General features: G+C 35.2%; 1 protein-coding gene across 13 annotated transcripts in view; it reads right to left on the bottom strand.

Moving 5' to 3' along the window:
- Positions 1-13,336, bottom strand: part of ZBTB20 (zinc finger and BTB domain containing 20) — an 833,136-nt gene that overhangs the window by 611,489 nt on the left and 208,311 nt on the right. The window lies entirely within an intron of this gene.

Here is a 13,336-nt window from a genome sequence, read left to right on the forward strand (position 1 = left end):
GATCTAAGATGAGAATTTTAGTACAAATAATTTATTTGGGAAACAACCCCATGAAACACTGGTAAGGGAGAAAGGATGTAAGGCGGAAAAGGGAAATAAGATAGAATGTTTGCAAAGATAACCATCAATAGTTCCTCAAACCCTTTCTCTAGCATGCTGCTCTTCCCATCAAGAGGCTGAGTTTGTTTCCCCCACTCTTGAATCTGCACTGACCTTGCACCCTTTTTTGAACAATAGATTGCAGCAGAAGTGACGCTATGCTAGTTCTAAGCCAAGGCTATAAGAGTCCTGGCAGCCTCTTCTTTTGCTTTCCTTAGATGCAGATACCATGTAAAGAAGCTCAGACTAGATTAGTGAATGACGAGAAGCAATGGGGAGAGACAGGCCCAGACAGACCCCAGCCATTCTATACATTGCACTGAGGCCTAAAACCCATAAGTAAAGCCATCATAGTCATTCCTGACCCAGACAGGCTTCCAGTAAAGTGCAACTACATGAGTGACCCAAGCTATTACTAATCTAAGCCTGGGCACCCCAAAGATTTGTAAAAAATAACAAATCTTTGTTGTTTTAAGTTCCTGTATTTGGGGGTAGTTTGTTACACAGCCATAAATGAAACAGGGACAAAGCCAAAAAAGAGTACAATTACTAAGCAAGTTACTGCTATGGGAAATGAGTTTAGTCCTACTGGGATACTCTGGAAAACAGTATAGAACATGCTTCACAGTTATCCCATGTGAAGGGTAAGGATGATAGTGTAATCCACCCACTTGCTAACAGTTATTTGCTTAAGTCTTTTTCTAGTGACAGTAACTATTTGGTACTTTAAGCCTGCCCAACACTGTGAGCCAAATCTGCTCAGCAGCCACACACAAAAAATGCCTTCAGGCAGACAGTCACAGTATCAGGAATAAGCAGTCTTCTGTGACAAGAGGTGAGTGGTGGAAGGAAACAGGAAGAGCATCAACATAGGTGAAAACCCAGGCCTAGAGCAGTCCAGCTATCTGCTTTCTCCACTCCTACAAATGCAACAGCTAAAGTGGGTCACATACACTCACAGATTATAACCACTACACATCTAGAGCTCCCAAACTTAGCTGGGCCCCAAATGTTACTTAATAATCCTTCCAAGTTTCCCTAATCATCTGTTTACTTTAGTATATTTTACATCTATTTCAAAATTTCCCACTTTTATTAAATCTTCTATTCCACCTACCCCTCCCCCTTCAGTATCAGCAAAGCAATCTGCTCTCTATCCCAATGAGAAAATAAAGGTCATCAGATCAATTTTTTGCTACCTCCGTTGCACTGCATTCAGAACCATCCTTCCTTCCTTCCCTACTAATAGCACAGGAAAGGGTCAAGGTAAATGCAGCATTAATCCAGCACCTCTCCATCTCTGGAATACCCCACCTTAGAATACAAGAACCCCTTATGTACTTGCCCTTTTCTGTCTCTCTTAGGTCCCTAATGCATGAATCTCATCGAGTTATTGATCTGTTGAAACCCTACACCTATGGATCTTTGCACCAGCATTGTTCCTACTGCCTAAAATGTACCTTCCCCAACTTTCCCCATTTCTAGACTCTGCCCTGGCAGAGTCCTCTTCATCTTTTAGACCTCAACTTAGCTGCGACCTCTTCAGGAAAGCCTTCTTTACTTTGCTGCCCAACATTCCTCAAATCTATGCTTACCTCTGCCACAGCACTTTGCTCTTTTCTGAAATTGCTCATGCCTTTTTCTGATATCCTTTTCCTCCTCCTTTACCTCCCACTGAAAATAAGCTCCTCCAAATCAGGTATTTTCCTTATTTATTTTTGAACCATAGTATCTGTGCCTAGAACACAGCTGTGGATTAACAAATAGCACCAAATTTAAATAAATAAATTAATCATCTCTTTTCCTTAAGTTACTTTCCAGAGTAACTTTAGTGGAAGCTGCAGGCAAGATTTATGTGTACTGTGGCCCTTCCTCTTTCTATCCTTTTTTTTCTTTTTAACATTCTAAGAGGTATCATACAGGTCATGATAAACTGAGTCTCTTCTAAATTTGCATATAGTGAAAAATAACAGGTCGAAATGCATTTGCTTAGAAGCTCAGGAATCCATTGTTCAGTTAAAACTTGTTGCCTTGTTATAATGTTATGACAAAATAGGCTTCCATACTGGCTTTTAACATATAATTGTTAATTATCATCACAAAAGTTTCAAAATTTCTTCAGTTTTAAAAAGATTTTCATAGATAAAAATGCATACAGTACTTGTATACTCATAGTAAGCTTATTTAATAATATGTTTGTAGAATGTAAAATAGCTTTCTGTTTTATGGTCAGATTTGATAGGCCTATCAAAATTGGTTTTTATAGATATGATTTCTACTTTCATCAAAAAATGAACCATCAACTTTAAGAGAAATGAAAAAATCAATTTGGGTCATGGTAACTTCTAAGCCCTACTACCTAGTCCTAGAATTTGTTCTTAATAGACCAGACTGTCTGCAAAATACTTTGAAACAAAGAATGTGTACTTTGCCTCCTCCCTACCATGTTCTTGGCGACTAGGGAATGTGGGACATTTTAAGTCTTTAAGATAAAATTAATCACATTGACTTAGAATAACTAAAATCTTGTTAGAGCAATTCCTACCTTCTCCCTTCCCCACCATGTTACCTTTAGGAAGAGGAGACACACTTGAGGAAGCTCTTCAAGGCTGGTCTTCAGGGAAATAAAGACATTGAAATTCCACTCCAGTTATTTTTTATTACCTGCCACCTTGAATCCAGAATATATGTTACATTATGAAGTGTTGTATTCTTGACTCAAAACATCCTTCCAATTAAGATTTTCTTCTTTAAAAAAAATTAGGTTAAAGCAAAAATGCAGAAAAGAAGGGTAAGTAAGATTAGTAAACCATCTGAAAATTATTGCATTTTGTAAACTTTGGTAAAATGTATGAAGAAGCATGTTTTCCAGTCTGCTTTCTCGGCCTGTGGATACCTGGGACATAATTCAGTTTACCATCCCCTGTTCCCAGATCAGCTCCGTCTTTGTTCAGCTCTATCTTCAATCTGGCATATAATTACTTCTTCAGCTCCATTGCTATTTGGTTTTAAGCACCTCTTACCCCCAAGGCCTCACGGCTCTAAGGGCTTGTTGAATTTAAACAAGCACATTTAAATCTTTGTCTTTAAATGAGTAAAATAAAAGTCTTAACACCTAACACAGAGTACTCTTCTATCCACCTACACTCTAAATGTGCATGTTATAATTGTCTACCAGATCATAATGAGCATCTATCCATCCTCAAAATCAGAGAAAGGGGGGCTCATTCTAGAGGTAAATTTACAATAAATGGCTTTATTCTTGATTAGCTATGTGTGTTTGGGGACACAGAGACTGGCACCTGCATAATTTAACTATCTGATAGGAATCAGATGATCAGGACACCTTGGAAATAAAGGTGGAAAAACAATAGTGGAGGAAAGACAAAAGAAAAAAAAGATTTTTCAAAGAAATTAATAAAATACAACTTAAGGAATTTTAAGCTTTACCTCTCATTGGAAAAACACTGCAAACTCATACACACACTGATGCATGCACACATGCATGCGCACACACACATATGCAATATAATTACAGAAATGTTAAAACTATCTGTCTTTCCTGAGAGTCAGGAGATGTGGATTCTACCACTACTGCTGGTGGCAAATCATAAATACCATCCATGGTTTTAGTTTAGCCTGAGTAAATGAGTAATCATTACATTTGTTCCACATACATACTTTACTCCAAACACTGGTAGATAAGTATTGAATGCGACCCTCATTCAAATACACTGTCAAAAATGCCACAAAAAGAAGTATTATAATTATAACTATTAATTATAAGTAAAGTTTTTAAATGAATGAATATATTAGTAAAACAAATAAATTTTAAAAAATATAAATGGAAAACAAAGCATGTGCAATCTCACTAGTGATGAAGGTAATAGAAATTCTAAAAGTGAGATACTAGCCTTTCACCTATCAAATCAGTTAAAGTCAATAAAAGAAAAATTCAGTGTTGGAAGAGGCACTGCAGTGGGAGTGTACAATAGTACCATTAAGCACTATGTATTAAGGGCCTGAATCATGATTATGTACTGTGCCAGTTTGGGTCCTCTTGTACCAAGGTGAATTGGGTATATGAGGTAATTATGTGGGGGTAGAATCTATACATGATAAAGGGGAAGAGGTGTAGGTAAGGAGAGCACTTCGACTATGATGCAATTCTGACATCTCTGAAAGGAGAAAGGCAAGGAAGCATTTGGTAGGAAGAGATCTGCATGCAGGAAAGTCCTGAGAAAGTCTCAGCCAGGGTTGGTTCCAAGTCTCTGCTATTGTGAATAGCGCTGCAATAAACGTATGTGTGCATGTGTCTTTATAGTAGAAGGATTTATAATCCTTTGGGTATATAACCAGTAATGGGATTGCTGGGTCAAATGGTAGTTCTGGTTCTAGATCCTTGAGGAATCGCCACACTGTCTTCCACAATGGTTGAACTAATTTACACTCCCACTAACAGTGTAAAAGCGTTCCTATTTCTCCACATCCTCTCCAGCATCTGTTGTTTTCTGACTTGTTAATGGTCGCCATTCTAACTGGCTTGAGATGGTATCTCACTGTGGTTTTGGTTTGCATTTCTCTAATAACCAGTGATGACGAGCTTTTTTTCATATGTTTGTTGGTGACATAAATGTCTTCTTTTTTTTTTTTTTTAGATGGAGTCTCGCTCTGTTGCCCATGCTGGAGTGCAGTGGTGTGATCTCGGCTCACTGCAACCTCCAGCTGCCGGGTTCAAGTGATTCTCCTCCCTCAGCTTCCCAAGTAGCTGGGACTACAGGCACATGCTACCACACCCTGTTAATTTTTTGTATTTTTAGTAGAGACAGGGTTTCACCATGTTAGCCAGGATGGTCTGGACCTCCTGACCTCGTGCTCAGCCTGCGTTGGCCTCCCAAAGTGCTGGAATTACAGGAGTGAGCCACTGCGGCCAGCCATAAATGTCTACCTTTGAGCAGTGTCTGTTCATATCTTTCAGCCACGTTTTGATAGGGTTGTTTTCTTCTTGTAAATTTGTTTAAGTTCCTAGCCGGGCACAGTGGCTCATGCCTGTAATCCCTGCACTTTGGGAGGCTGAGGTGGGTGGATCACAAAGTCAGGAGATCAAGACCAGCCTGGCTAACACAGTGAAACCCCATCTCTACTAAAAATACAAAAAAATTGACTGGCCGTGGTGGTGGGCGCCTGTAGTCTGGGACTACTCGGGAGGCTGAGGCAGGAGAATGGCGTGGAGGCAGGAGAATGGCGTGGAGGCAGGAGAATGGCATAACCCAGGAGGCGGAGTTTGCAGTGAGCTGAGAACATGCCACTACACTCCAGCCTGGGCAACAGAGCGAGACTCCATCTCAAAAAAAAAAAAATTAAAATTAAAAATAAAAATAAAATAAATTATTTAAGTTCCTTATAGATTCTGGATATTAGCCCTTTGTCAGATGGATAGATTGCAAAAATTTTCTCCCATTCTGTAGGTTGCCTGTTCACTCTGATGATAATTTCTTTTGCTGTGCAGAAACTCTTTAGTTTAATTAGATCCCAGTTGTCATTTTGCTTTTGTTGCCATTGCTTTTGGTGTTTTAGTCATGAAGTCTTTGCCCGTGCCTATGTCCTGAATGGTATCACCTAGATTTTCTTCTCGGGTTTTTATGGTTTTAGGTCTTACATTTAAATCTTTAATGCCCATCAATGATAGACTGGATAAAGAAAATGTGGCACATATACACCATGGAATACTATGCATCCATAAAAAGGATGAGTTCATCTCCTTTGCAGGGACATGGATGAAGCTGGAAACCATCATTCTCAGTGAACTAACACAGGAACAGAAAACCAAACACTGCATGTTCTTACTCATAAGTGGGAGTTGAATAACGAGAACACATGGACACAGGGAGGGGAACATCACACACTGGGGCCTGTTGGGTGGTGGGGAGGTAGGGGAGGGATAGCATTAGGACAAATACCTAATGTAGATGACAGGCTGATGAGTGCAGCAAACCACCATGGCACGTGTATACCTATGTAACAAACCTGCAAATTCTGCACACGTATCCCAGAACTTAAAGTATAATAAAAAAATATATTCTAGAAAAAGAAGTTGCATCTGTACTGAACACCTACAGACTTTTTTTCTTCTCATTATTCCTTAAACCACACAAAAAAGAAAGTCTCAGCCATGTTGATAGGGAGTCCTTGAACCAGAGTTACCCATTAGAAGAATCTAGTGTTGGGCAGAAATGTCCTGGTTCTGGTATTCCTGACATGTTCAGTCACTGGGTGGAAGCAGCCCCGAAGAAGGATGGTTTCAGTGTGAATGTTGTGGTGGATCCACAGGTATAGCAGCTGGAGGCTGTCAATTACCTATGTTCTCTACAAAAGCTCCTCTTGAAAACAGAGCTGAGAAAGACACTTGCATGAACACTACATATGACTTTATTCCCATTCTAGGAAGCTATCTCAAGGAAGCAATCTAAATACCAAAATAATAATGATAAAGAGCTTTATGAACAAAGATGCTCATCACAGTCTTTTAAAAAATAATTGAAAGGTAGAAACAATTTAAATGTCCAAGCATAAGGATTGATTAAGTAGCTACAGTATGTCTACTTTACCGAAAATGCTGTGGTTATTACAGTGGAAAACTTATATTTTAAGTAAAATTGAAAATAGAGATAAAATGTGGTATAACTTTAAAAATTAAAAGCTTTGAAAAGATATATATTTTAAGACTGGCAGAAAGTACACCAATATGGTAGTAATAAGAAGTTTTTTTGCATTTTTGAATTTTCCAAATTTTCTTTATTAAAATTTATGACCTTTAGCTGAGGGACAGAAGCATTCAAAATAAAAAGGCGAAAAAGCAAAATAGCTAAAATGATTTAGAGTCGAAGTAAGCAGGGGAAATATGAAGCTATAGAAGAGAAAACAAAGAAGACAATAAAAATATCTGAAGAATACTGTCTTAATAATTCTGGGATTAGGTGTGGTGGCTCACTACTACAATACCAGCACTTTGGGAGGCCCAGGCAGGAGGATTACTTGATGAGCCCAGAGTTCAAGGCTGTAGTGAGTGATTATCATGCTGCTGTACTCCAGGCTGGGTGACACACCAAGACCCAGTCTCTAAAAACAAATTCTGGAAAACAGCTTCATGGCTCCAACATAACACTGAACAAAGCCAAAGATGGGAAAGGAAAAGGGTATGTTTTTATTTTAATTGTAGTATTGGGTTTTTAAATGAAAACTGATGTTTCATATGCTCTTCTATGACTATTCAGTATAGGTGTTTCACCATCATTGTAAGGAGTATCTTCTGTATATGTAAGTATGTGTTCATTAGTGCATTCATTTTTCAACATGTGATTGAACAGTTTGAGAGTCCTCATATGCCAGGTACTGTGAAAGCAAATCAAAGGTCACAGTGTAAAATGAGAAAGGGTATGTTTTGGCCCTCTATTCTAGAATTGTTCATAGAAAGTGCATAATTTAAGCCCATATGTCCCGTGTCCTAAAGCTACCTGTCCATTAAATAGAGTGCATTTCATTGCCTTTTCAGACTCTCTTCACTATGCACATAAGTGACAATGTAATTGCAATTTGATTAATTCATATAAATTAAGAAAGGAGGAATTATTCATTCATTTCTGATTTTTTTTTTTGGACCACGGAAAGTATCCTGATTCCTACCATAGTCTGCCAAACCCTCTCGGGGCAGACCTCTATTTACTTAAAAGAACTAGTTTCATAGATTGCTGTCATACACCCTAATTAGACAAACGTGTTTTCCAGGTCTATTTGAAGGACATTCTGATGTAACGCATACCTATCTTCTTAATCTTCTTATTCAGCTTATGCATATTTCTTTTCCTTTAAAATCCATCAATAAAATGATCTGTGATCTGTAAGTAATTAATTTAATGATTACATGAATTAAAATAATGCACATTGCTTTAAAGGAGTTAGTATTTTCTGTTTATGTTACAATATTGGCCTTGGGTAAATATCATCCATTGCCTGAATTTCATAATGGTTCAAGGATAAACCATTTCCTCTTTGTAATTCAGTAAGTTTGTTCCAAAGGAGCCTATTGGTCCTCTGCTCAACAATGAAAGAAATGCATTCAGGGACCTTAGGGGGCCTATTCTTAATAAGATGGAATCCTTTCCTGGTTTGTTAAATTCACTGAATTTATAACTCATTGTTACTGATGAAGGAATTAATCAAAGCCTGTTACCAGATTGATCTCCTAAAATCCATAGAGCAAATTTGGTGTCATTTTTAGAAAGAAATAAAATAACAAAAATAAAAATACAAAGGATGTCAGTAAGTTACAGACAGGAGGGCATACCTCGTATTTATCACCTGGCAAACTAGAGAAAAGTTTCATCAAAACTGTTTTATGCATCTGTGCAGGGCTAAAGTCATCTGCTATCATCAGCACTAATAATGATGGGGATAACAATAATAATCTGCTACATTTAGATAACAGTTTTTACTTTGGGAAAAGATTTTCACATACTTTTCTTCATTTAGTTCTTATAATGACTTTGAGAAACTAACATAAATGTTTTACAAATCCCATTTTGTGAAAGAGAAAATTAAAGTACAAAGAAGAGACTGACCTGACAATAACATTTAACTGGAGCTAGACTCCTACTTCAGGTTTTTAAAATGCTTTCAAATCAATATAATTCATGATTTGCAATGTTTTCCTAAATTCTGTTAAAACACACTTAGAACCGTAAATTTTCACCAACCATAACAGACAACTGGTAAGTGGGCATGTGACAAACAATTGAGATGTTAGAAAAAAAGATATGTTTCTGATGAGCAGGGCAAAAGGGAAGGTAAGTCAAAAGATATCTAAAGACTCTATAGCTTCTGGAATAATAAACTGGTAGTTTTCTTTATTTGTCATTTGTTGTTTCAGAAAGTGTTTAACTTTTGATACTACCACCACTGTAAAATATAATAGATTGTTAGTAACAATAAATAAATCTCCACGTTGTCCAAATAGGTGTGTTTATCCAGGTCCACACTGTTCAAGTTTTATTAAAACTGTTTCATTTTATCCAGGTTCCCAGTATTGCATCTCCTAAGACAAACACTGATATTTATCTGCTGATGCTTGTTTTACTAACCAAATATTACATTACACATGGTTTATCACATTACCCAGGGAGGTGACAATATTTCAGGAAAAGAATTAACAAATCAAAATAACTTTGAAAACTGTTTATACTCCATGTACAAAAGTACTGTCTATGCCTAATTATTCACTACTATCACAAGATATACGTAAATCAGAGTTTTTAAATAATACTGACTTCCCCTTATAAATTCCTTTACCCATTGTGAAAGGAATCTAGCACCATTATGACACAGTTAAGCATTAGTCACAGTTTAATAAATAATTTAGTTATAGCCTCCTAGTCTATCAGTATTATTTGGATTCTCAGAATGCATGTAATTACGTAAATTAGAAAATTTCCTTTGTACCAGGGATAACGAACTTTCTTTTATAAATAATGCTATTTTTGGTGATTTTTCAATATCAGAACAGTATAGTTTTGGCTAGGGAAATTACTATAAGCATTCAAATAGAGATTAATCAATTTATACAAGGCAAATAAACTTCTTTTTGTACTCTTAAATACTTAAAGAATAATATATACATTCAAATATTTGTAAGAAATTCATATAGAGGTGAATATAAAATACATATGGAAAAGGAGGTATGTCTGCAGAAGTTACTTTGTAAAGAAACATAGTGGTTAACTACCACCCTCCCTCAAGTATCATGTCAATCAAATTAGCACCATAAGAAGAACTCCAGTTCTACTATGATAGAGTAGCTTATATCAAATCACCCCTCTCGTTGAGAAAAACTATTAAAGATGAATAAAATGAAATTATTTTAAAAACTGTTTGAAGGCACCAGGCACCAACCAAAGTAATTTCAATTTAAAACTCAATAGTCTATAAAGGAAGTAAACACATTAAAGTAAGCCCTATGTTGTTTGCTACTTTTCAAATTCAAGGCATTTGCTGTTTCGTAAGTAGAACAGAATTCGAGACTGAACACAAAGCTCCAGATTAGAACATTAAGAAGTCTTGTAAAGAGAGGAGGGCACAAATAACACTTTGGAGCTGTCAACACAGCCAAGACATGAAGAATCAAGATCCTGGATAAAATGTAAATGCAATGAGGTGAGGCCTGTATTCTTTTTCCACTTTTAACTCCTAAAACACTTCCAGTTCCTCTTTCTTGCAGTGAGAAAATCAAAAGAGAAACAAGCAGAAAACAGCAACCTGAATACTAGGACATTAAAAAGAATATTCAGTAGTCTTACATCAACGAAGCAAAAACTGGAGTTTAGTGACTACTTGAAAAACACTCCAGAATTTTATTTGAACCTCTAAATGACTATTTATAAAAACTAAGGGAAAACCATAAATAGAGTAGCCATCACAAAGATGGAAACCCAACTTCAAATTGTCTTAATCCCTGATAAGATTAAGTAAATGATCTTTATTCTAATAATCTGTGAGGAGAAAATTAAATCCCCATGGAAAAATATAATACCATACAAAACACTCTAAATTTTTAATATGTAAAAATCATCAAGCATGCTAGGAAGGAGGATCAAAGAACCAAAACAAAGAGAAAAAATAATAGACAAAAACATAAATTCAAAAATGATACAGATTAAAGAATTATCAGATATAGTCTTTTAAAAACAGTGATAAATATGGTTTCAGAGGTAAAGAGTGAGAATAATCAGAGAACTGGGATTTATATTAAAAACCCAAAGATTATTCTAGAACTAAAAATAAAACAAAATTAATAACTCAATCGCAGCCAGTTAGACACAACAGAAGATCCGAGTTGTGAACTTGAAAATAGGTTAATAGAAAATATCCAGAATAAAACAAAGAGAGAAATAAGGATGATAATAAAAGAAGAAGCATTAGAGATATATAGGACATGGTTAAAAAATGTTTAACATACAAATATCTCTACTCCCAGAAGGAAAGGGTAAGGAAAATAGGCAGAAGCAAAATTCAGGGCAATAATGGCCAAGAATTTTCCAAAATTGGCAAAAGCATCAAGCCACAAATTCAAGAATGTCTAAGAACCCCAAGCAGGATAAACACAAAGAAACCAACTACAAAAAAAAAGCCTGTTTGTAAAACTATTTAAAAATAAACAATAATCAAAAAGGCAATCTCAAAATAGCCAGAAAAATAAAAATGCATTACTTTGTAAAGATTAGTAAGTCTGATAACTGATTGCTCATGAAAAACAATTGAAGCCAGAGAAGAAAGCCATGATATCTTTAAAATGCTTTTAAAAAGTAACTACCAACCTAAGAAACCCAAACAACAGCAAAAAACTAAATAACCTGATTAAAGAATGAGTAAAAGATCTGAACAGACATTTCTCAGAAGAAGACATAAAAATGGCCAACAGATACATGAAAAAATGCTCAACGTTACTAATCATTAAGGAAAAGCAAATTAGAACCACAATGAGATCACCTCGCACCTGTTAGAAAGGCTACCTTCAAAAAGTTAAAAGATAGCAAGGGTTGGCAAGAATTTGGAGAAAATGAAACTCTCATACACTGTTGGTAGGAATGAAAATTTGGTACAGCCATTATGAAAAACAATATGAAGATTCTTCAAAAACTACAAATATAATTACCATATGATCCAGCAATTTGACTTCAGGATATATATCCTAAGGAACTGACATTAGTATGTTGAAGAGATATCTGCTCTCCCACATTCATCATAGCATTATTCACGATAGCTAAGATACGGAAGCAACCTAAGTGGCATCAGCATAAAAATAGATAAAGAAAATGTGTTAAATACACACAACAGAATAATATTCAGCCTTAGAAAATAAAGAAATCCTGTCATTTACAACAACATATGTGGACCTGGAAGATATGTTATGTGAAATAAGCCAGACACAGAAAGACAAATACTGCATGATCTCACTTAAGCGTGAAATCCAAAAAGGCCATAGATACAGAGAATAAAATGGTGGTTACTAGAGGTTGAGTGTTGGATGGTGATGAAGAAAGGGGAGATGTTATTCAAAAAGCACAAAGTTTCAGCTAGACAAGAGGAATAAGTTTTGGAGATACACTGCACAGCATGATCACTATAATTTATAATAGTGTATTATATATTTTGAAACTGCTGAAAGTATACTTTAAATGTTCTTACCATAAAAAAGTGATAATTATTTGAGGTGATGGATGCTAATTAGCTTGATTTATTAATTCTACAATGTAAACATATATTGAACATCACATTGTACCTCAAAAATATACATAATTGTCAATCAAAAGTAAAATAAAAAGAAAGCAAAACACATACATACACAAAAAAGTAAATACCAACCTAGAATTCTCTAAGCAATGAAAGTATTCTTTTAAAAAGTCAAAATAAAAATATTTTCAGAAAAACAAAACTGCGGAAATATTTCACCGAAAGATTCATACTATAAAGAATACTAATAGGTATCTTTCAAGTAAAAGGAAAAGCATCTCAGACAATGATATAGAAATGCAAAAAATAAAGTACACAGACAAGATTAGTATGTGTATAAATATAGAAAAATAATAAAAATAATGTTTTAGGAATTAGAGCACTTGAAGAATTATAATTCAGGACAATGATAAGACAAAAAATGAGAGAGGGACAAATATAATTATTTCATTGAAAAGAGATAAAAGGTGTAAGTTACAGTAGAGCTCATTAGGGTAACCACTAAGAAAAATTAAAAATACGTAATTAGCAAGTTAAAAGAGGGGGAAATGAAATAAAAAGGTTGATCAATAAAAAAAGTTAAGAGAGAAGAAATGGGAAACATAAAAGTGGTAGAAAAAATAGAAAAGTATAGTAAGATGATAGAATTAAATCAACAAATATTAGTAAGTGCAATTAATGTAAGTTTAAAAAGTTGCATTGAAATACAATGTCAGACTTTGAATTAAAAATCATTATTAATAATATGCTATTTGCAGGACACAAACCTTAAAAGTAAGTATACAGAAAATGTGAAAGGAAAAGTACTAAAAAAAATTTACTAAACACCAGTGAAAAGAAGGCTAATATCACTATACATTATAATATCAGTCTAAGTAGAATGAAAAGAAATAGTACAAGAAGAGCATTAAATAATACTAGTTAATCTACTGGGAAGGTATCACAGTTCCAAATT

The sequence above is a fragment of the Symphalangus syndactylus genome, chromosome 21, assembly GCF_028878055.3.
Source record: "Symphalangus syndactylus isolate Jambi chromosome 21, NHGRI_mSymSyn1-v2.1_pri, whole genome shotgun sequence".
Classification (NCBI taxonomy): Eukaryota; Metazoa; Chordata; class Mammalia; order Primates; family Hylobatidae; genus Symphalangus; species Symphalangus syndactylus.